The sequence below is a fragment of the Balaenoptera borealis genome (assembly GCF_965194805.1).
Source record: "Balaenoptera borealis genome assembly, chromosome: 10".
NCBI classification, from domain to species: Eukaryota; Metazoa; Chordata; class Mammalia; order Artiodactyla; family Balaenopteridae; genus Balaenoptera; species Balaenoptera borealis.
Genome location: NC_138874.1, coordinates 113818149 through 113824980, shown reverse-complemented (window position 1 = coordinate 113824980; position 6832 = coordinate 113818149). Strand labels below are relative to the sequence as shown.

Below are 6832 nucleotides of genomic sequence, written 5' to 3'. Positions count from 1 at the left end.
CTGCTGCCATGAGCCACTGCATCGAGTACATCAAAACCTCATGAATGAGGTCTGGAAGGTAAAAGCCTTTTCTGAATTCATGAAAAGATCAACATCTGAATATATATTAAAGATAAAAGTCCAAATATTTCATAAGGGGCAGAAAAACACCAGCCTAACTTCTGAGTGGGTGTGGTGCCGCCATTCCCCGACGGGGGAGCAGACCCCTGGGGAAGCGTGTGCGAATGCACTCTGCTCTGATTGCATCCAAACAGGCACGGTTTTAAATGGCAGGCTGTTTTATTGGAAGAAGCACATAAATCTCTCAACCCAGGAAAATAAGTGATCGCAGCACAAAATGAGGAGAGTAGCCCATGGCTGACACCAAAACTTTCAGATAAGACGTGGAATGTTCATCCTTCGTCACATAATGTATCTTCCTGAACATCAGCCGGCATCATTCCAGAGTGCGGTGATTCGGAAACACCCCAAAGGCCCAGAACCAGCTGTGGGCACAAGACAGGAGCATCGTTCATGGTGGGATTTTGCTAGAACGCAACACCGGGTCCTTGCAAGTCATCACCAGCACGAGGCCATCTTATCCAATCGGCCCCCACTTCACTCCAGCCAGAGCCAGACTTCAGGGCAGTGAGTGTCAGGGTTCAGGCGTTCTCTGCCCACATAAATGTGGATACACCTCTGTCCCCTCAGCTACAAGACGCAGAGGATCTTTCCTGCCCAGTGTGCTCTAATAGGGCAGAGCCACCCTTCAGCCCGTGGATTCCTCATCACTCTCAGCTCCAATGACTTTTTTTCTATTTCGAAAGAGAAAATCTGCCTTCTTCTAAGAATAAGATTGGCCATTTTAAGAGTAACTGGATGAACGACCATCAAGCTTTGCAGGCTGTTCCAAACGTCGAGTTTAAATGTATTTTTTCAGCAATGCTCCACTTTGACAGGGTCACGTGGCCTCCCAAAGTGACCCTGGGGAGGGCTGCAGGTTAGGAGAGCCCCGGCTGGCTGTCGGCAGTCAGCCCTCTGCCTTGACCTGAGAGTCAGACCTTGCCAGAAACACACAAACATCTAAAGAATTCTTTTTTTTTTTTTTTTTTTTTTTTTTCCAATCGCAGGTCAACTCACCACCAAATGAGTGTGCCAAGAGAGAGTGAGATCCAGTTAAAACCGTTTAACTGTCCCCTCGCACGGTCCCAGCTCTGTGGCCCAGTGTCTGCCTGGCTGATGAAGACCGTTTATGGAGAGGCTCTGCCCCATCCTGGGTCCTAATGGCACGCGCCCTTCGCCACACTCCTGTGGATTCCGGCTGACACCTAACTGAGCGGGCATTTCAGCTTGTCGCGGTGGCTGGGAGGGTCCAGGGCTCTGCGGACCACCCGCACACAACATCTCCTGAGCCAGGCGTGGGTCCGAGCTGCCTTCTCGGCTGGTGCACGGGAGTGGCGGTGTCACTGCTGCTCGCAGAGGCGCGGTCCCACCGGGCCCGCCACACGAGGCCAGCTCTATACCGAGGACCAGACGGAGGCTGCGCTTTGCTTTTTGCGAAGGAGGAAAATGCTTTTTTGATTGAGGACCAAGGATTCACTAGAAACAGCCTTCCCACAGTTTCACATCCAGAGAACATCTCACACGGTGAGCTTCGGGGAGACGGAACCAAATCCCAGGGCAGAATCTCTCTGCCTCCCCGCCCCCCATGGCACCTTGCCCTCTGGCTTGTCCTTTACCAAAGAAACGATTTTTTTCCCAATTTCACAGCAAAACATGTTTTTGCGGAAAATTCATAAAAATGCAAGGAAAAAAGGAAAATTTTAAAACATCTCTAATTCTAATTCTACTTCTTAGAGTAACCACGATTTGGTATATTACCCTAATTGTTTTCAATGAACATATATACCTTTTCAAAACAAAAATGTGCTTATACTCTACCTGTTATTTTACAACCTGCTTTTTTTCACTTATTGACATAATATGAGCAATTTTCAAGTCCTTAAACATTTTCTTTCCATCTTTGAAAGAATGCAGAGCCCTATCACCCTCTTATTTCCCGATGTACCATTGTCTCACGTTTGGATAAACAACACTGTGGGGAACATCCTCCAGGCTAAAGCTTTGGCCACGTACATGACTATTTCTTTAGGATAAATAAAGAAGGATAAATGCAGACAGAATGGCTTTAGTTCAAATGACAAGCATTTTTCATGTACAGCAGGAAATGCTTTTGAAAAATAAGTGTGTAAAATAAATAGCAACTTCCTGAGTTAGTGAATTGCCACGCCACAGAGATACGGAATATCACCGGCAAGTTCTATTGACGGTGCTGCTCTAAGCCCAGAGAACATCATTCATTTATCCGAAGCACCAAAGAACCATGATCTCTCTCCACGTGGCTTCTCTCCCACATCTGAGGAATCTGGGAAGATGAAAATGAATCAGTTCTCAGAATCAAACCCCGTAGTAAATTTGTAAGCATCAATCCATTTATTGGGTTGATTTTGATCCTGAATCCTTTTGCCGGCTCTTGGATGATCAAGACTCCTAGTGCAATAAGCTGATTGCCCCTCAGCTTGCCTGATGGCAAATTCTCATTTCCTAGCATGTGTGTTTCTAACGGGAGGTTCCTTCCACCTACTTAATGCTCAAAAGAGTCTGTCCTTGTAGTGTTCCCGTCAGCTGGGGTGCCTAGCTGCATACGGGGGTGCTTCATCCTTCATTACCCCACAGAGCCCCGTAACATCCAGATACCCTCCCCTCTTACGCTCTACAGCTGGGACTGGAGAGGTCACCGCCACCCCTCCCCCGCCTCCATCAACATCTCCATCAAACAGTCCTGAGAGTCTCGTGGAAGCCAGTCCCAGGGCCAGGCACGGCCCAGTGTGGCACACATGGGCACCCAGCCTGTGTAGTTTGGGAGGGGAGCCAAAAGTCCTGAACTCGCCCACCCAGCACGCCTGAAATCTCATACAAGTTGGCCCCCCTTGTTAAGACATGAAAGGCTCTAACTAATACAAAAGGGAAGAAAAAGTTATCCAGGAGAGGAAACAAGCCAACACGCACGAGGCATTAATGCCTAATCACCAATTAGTGCACGAGCCTTCGGTGTGGGCGTGTGGCAGAGCGGCTGGAGCTGGGGGGGCCGGGAGAGGATGACCCAGAAGAAAGACAGGCCAGGATAAAAGGTGAAGGCAGCAGAATCGGAATCCCACCCTGCTCCAAGTCCGCCCAAGGCCCACCCTGTTCCTCCAAACACACTGGCCGCCTTTGCAAACAACTTGCATGCCCAGTGTTTCCGACATCAAAATATTCATGACGAGGCACCTTCGCAAGGTTCTCCTGGGAGAGCTGCCTTTGGTTAAAGAACTCCCAGCCCAGGAAAGCAGTGGGAAATCCTGCAGTAAGTGGGCTTGTTAAGATCAGTTGGCAGTGTCCCAGCAGGCTTCTCAACACTCGATGAGAATTACTAAACATCATTGCAAAGAGTGCAGAGTAATTCAAGGAACCGGAAAGAAAAGGAACAGGTAGTTAATCAGCATCGTGCAGTTAAGGACGGAACCTGGCACTTAGCCTGGAGCATCGCTGACCAGAAGGGCTCAGCAGAAATCTGAGAGATACGTACTGATTGCCATTATCGGGTCAGCGCAGTCTCAGGGGCCCCTGGGCAACCTTGGTGATCACAGTGAGAGGGCGGCTCCTGTCCGCGGCTCTTTGAAAGCTCAGCTCCGTGGGCGTCTGGATGGCCTTCAGAGACCAAAGCAAATGCATGGTTGGAGAGGACAGCACAGGGAGGGGGCATGATGAGGACACTCGCAGCTGTGCTCCGCATGCTTCTCAGGGTAGAACGAGGTGCTCCTGGAACCCAAGGTGTGCTCTGCGGGGAACAGCTACCACCGGGCAGAGCAGCCAACGGGGAGGTAGTGTGGGAAGAACCTTTGGGAACCTCTAATCCACTCGTGCTTTTGCACCTGGACTTGCCTTCCTGGAGAGGACAGACCGGCTGAGCGGAGATGTCACGGTTATAAGAGAAGAGCCAGCAGCAGCAATCTCCTAATTCCTCTCCGAAGACATGTGCCCCCTGCCACGGAGGCATCTCTTTCCCTCACCAGATGCAGGACCTCGCCATCTCTAGAGCTCCTTAGCGCTGTACCGGGGCGGTCATTCTGGACTCTCCTTCCCAAGGGTTGGGAAGTGGAGTCCCAGCCCAACCCTGCATCCCTGCTGTGCCCACCGAGGAGAGGGCTCTGCCCGGTGACCCAGGAGTACGTTTGAATTGCACGGGATCTCCTCCTTCACGGCTCAGGCGGCAGCTCCTAGAGAATACGACTGATTGGGACCTAAGCGCGCTTTGTCACTCGCTCTCAGCCCCTGGAGTTGAAGTGCACACCGCCTCGTGTGTTTACCGGCTTCCCTCCTTGAGGTGACGTGAAGCAGCCTTTGGTTCTGATTCACCGCGGAAAATCCTCACACCATTGCTAGAGGCGGAGAGTGTTCACTGTTGAAAACAGAACAAAACCCCACATGGGAATGTTCTTCGGGGTATATACTTGGCCACAAAGGGATTCATTTTCATTTCTTCGGACCACATATGATACAAGTAGGGCTGGCTTAGGAGAGGCTGCCTTATTCACTTGTGCTCCCTCAAATAGCTAGGAACGCCATTTCCCTTCTATTCCACTGACTCGCGGATAGAAAATAATCACCTGGAAAAATACCGACCCTGACACCCTTGCACTGCACATTGGCCACTGCCCAGCTGTAGGGCCCAACACCTACATGTCATTGATTTCTTCCCCAAATGCCAAGCCAGGCAGACTTAAGTAGGCTCTGGGATGCTAACGTGACTTGTTCTTCCATTGCCAGCAAGGTGACCTCCTCCGTGAAGCACAGCTGGCCTTGGGCCCGAGTAGCCAAAGGCTGTCCTTGCCCGGTGACTCCTGAGGCTGCTGGCCTCTCACTGCTCCTCACTGCTGATCAGCTGGCCCCCAAGGCCATGGCTTAACAAGCCCCAGTAGAAGTGGATGGGAGGGAATTTTCTCTTCCCTCTGCAAAGAACGTGAAACTGATGGAAACAATCCCGAGAAATCAATCACCCCCATCCCGTATCCAGCATCACACAGGAATAAGTTGGCAAAAGATCATAATGCACATAAACGATTATAGTCAGACCCCCACCACCACCCAAGTCCCCCGCCAGAAGGTGATACCATTTCACTCGAACACCACGTGGTTCTAAAACCATCTTTACCCTCACGCTTTTAGCTCTAAGTCCTTAAAATTGCAATCAACCAAAGAGGAACCTACTGGCAGTCTAAGTATTTACTATTGTATTACATATGAAGAGAAACTGAAATTATTGTCTAAAATAAAAATACTCCAGGAAGAAAAGTTTGTATTACATCTTTTAGACTTTAGGGTTAGAGCTAGAATTATAGTTTAAGTTAGAGGTACATGTAATCTCTAAAAAGAGGGCTTTCTTTAAATCCTTAATCTGGGATGAATTGATAAATGAGAATTTTCTGGAGGTGAGGATTATTTTCTTTATCCTAAGGGGAAGGAAGACCAAGGAGGGGAGGCAGCCTTGATGCAGGCAGAGCTGGACCACGGAGACTGTGCTCTCTCCCCTTCATTCAACCATCGATCCTGAGGTACCAGGTCCTCAGGATCGATGTCCCAGGTACTGGGAATGCAGACACGAGCAGGCGGACAGACCCCAGCTCTCACAGGGCTTACAGTCGCCCTGGGGAAACAGAAAACAAGCAGATAAGTAAGAAAGATACATACATCTGACGGTAAAGAGTGTAGGGGAGAAACAGACAGCAGTGAAGAGAGGAGCTCCCTGGGGCAAGAGAGCACAATTTTAATTGTAGTGATCAATGGCAGAAAGGTCCTTAATATGGCAGATGCTTTATACACGGTTTGAGACTTCTTTTTTTTTTTAATTGGGGTATAGTTGTTTTACAATGTTGTGTTAGTTTCTACCGTACAGCAAAGTGGAGTTCCCTGTGCTACACAGCAGGTTCTCATTAGTTATCTATTTTATACATATTAGTGTCGGTTTGAGACTTCCATCAGGTTGGTCTCCACGTGCTGGGGCCACGGGCAGGGGATGGAGGAGGGTGCCATCGTGGATGGAGCAGCGGGGACCGTGGGTGTCACCGGCACCCAGATCGGGAGAGAACTTCAGTAGGGCAACGCCTATGACATTCAGATCTACAGAACAATCCAGAATGTGTCTCAACATTTGGAAGCCCCCCACCTTTGCCCCATCCCATCCGACCTACACACCCAACTCCCTGGAGATCAAGGAGCCTTAAGAGTCCCATGATATAATGTCACAGCTGGAGGTTCTGGCTTCTATATATTGAAGTGGCCAGCCAGTTATTCAAGCAGGTAATTGGCTATTTGTTCTAGAGATGTACGTTAAACACCACAGGTGTTGGTTAGGGCACAGCAAATCCAAATCCCTGTTCATACTCTGTTGGAGGTACTGGGAGACACAGACTAAAATAACAACGTGAATGTCAGTGAACACAGGAAAGCACAGTGGGCCAAATAAAGTCCACATTCTTTCTGTCTAGGGAGTCCATGGAAAGTTTCAAACAGAGTTGATATTGGACCTGGGTTTTAAAGAATGAATAAAAGTTTTTCAGGGGCTTCCCTGGTGGCGCAGTGGTTGAGAATCTGCCTGCCAATGCAGGGGACACGGGTTCGAGCCCTGGTCTGGGAAGATCCCACATGCCGCGGAGCGACTGGGCCCGTGAGCCACAACTACTGAGCCTGCGCGTCTGGAGCCTGTGCTCCACAACAAGAGAGGCCGCGATAGTGAGAGGCCCGCGCACCGCGA

At 49.7% G+C, this 6832-nt stretch overlaps 2 long non-coding RNA genes across 3 annotated transcripts in view; one reads left to right on the top strand and one right to left on the bottom strand.

Moving 5' to 3' along the window:
• LOC309636038 overlaps positions 1-6832 on the bottom strand; it is a 179804-nt gene that overhangs the window by 39451 nt on the left and 133521 nt on the right. The window contains exons 3-4 of one of the 2 annotated variants that reach the window (XR_014249200.1): positions 3608-3729; positions 2178-2404 (exon numbers count right to left, since the gene is read on the bottom strand). The exons of the other annotated variant lie outside the window; for it this stretch is intronic. This is a non-coding gene — a long non-coding RNA (uncharacterized lncRNA). Of the gene's footprint in view, positions 1-2177; positions 2405-3607; positions 3730-6832 lie in introns of those variants that run through there. 2 annotated transcript variants of the gene reach the window in all.
• Positions 1-6832, top strand: part of LOC309636039 — a 275013-nt gene that overhangs the window by 139253 nt on the left and 128928 nt on the right. The gene's annotated exons all lie outside the window — the stretch shown is intronic.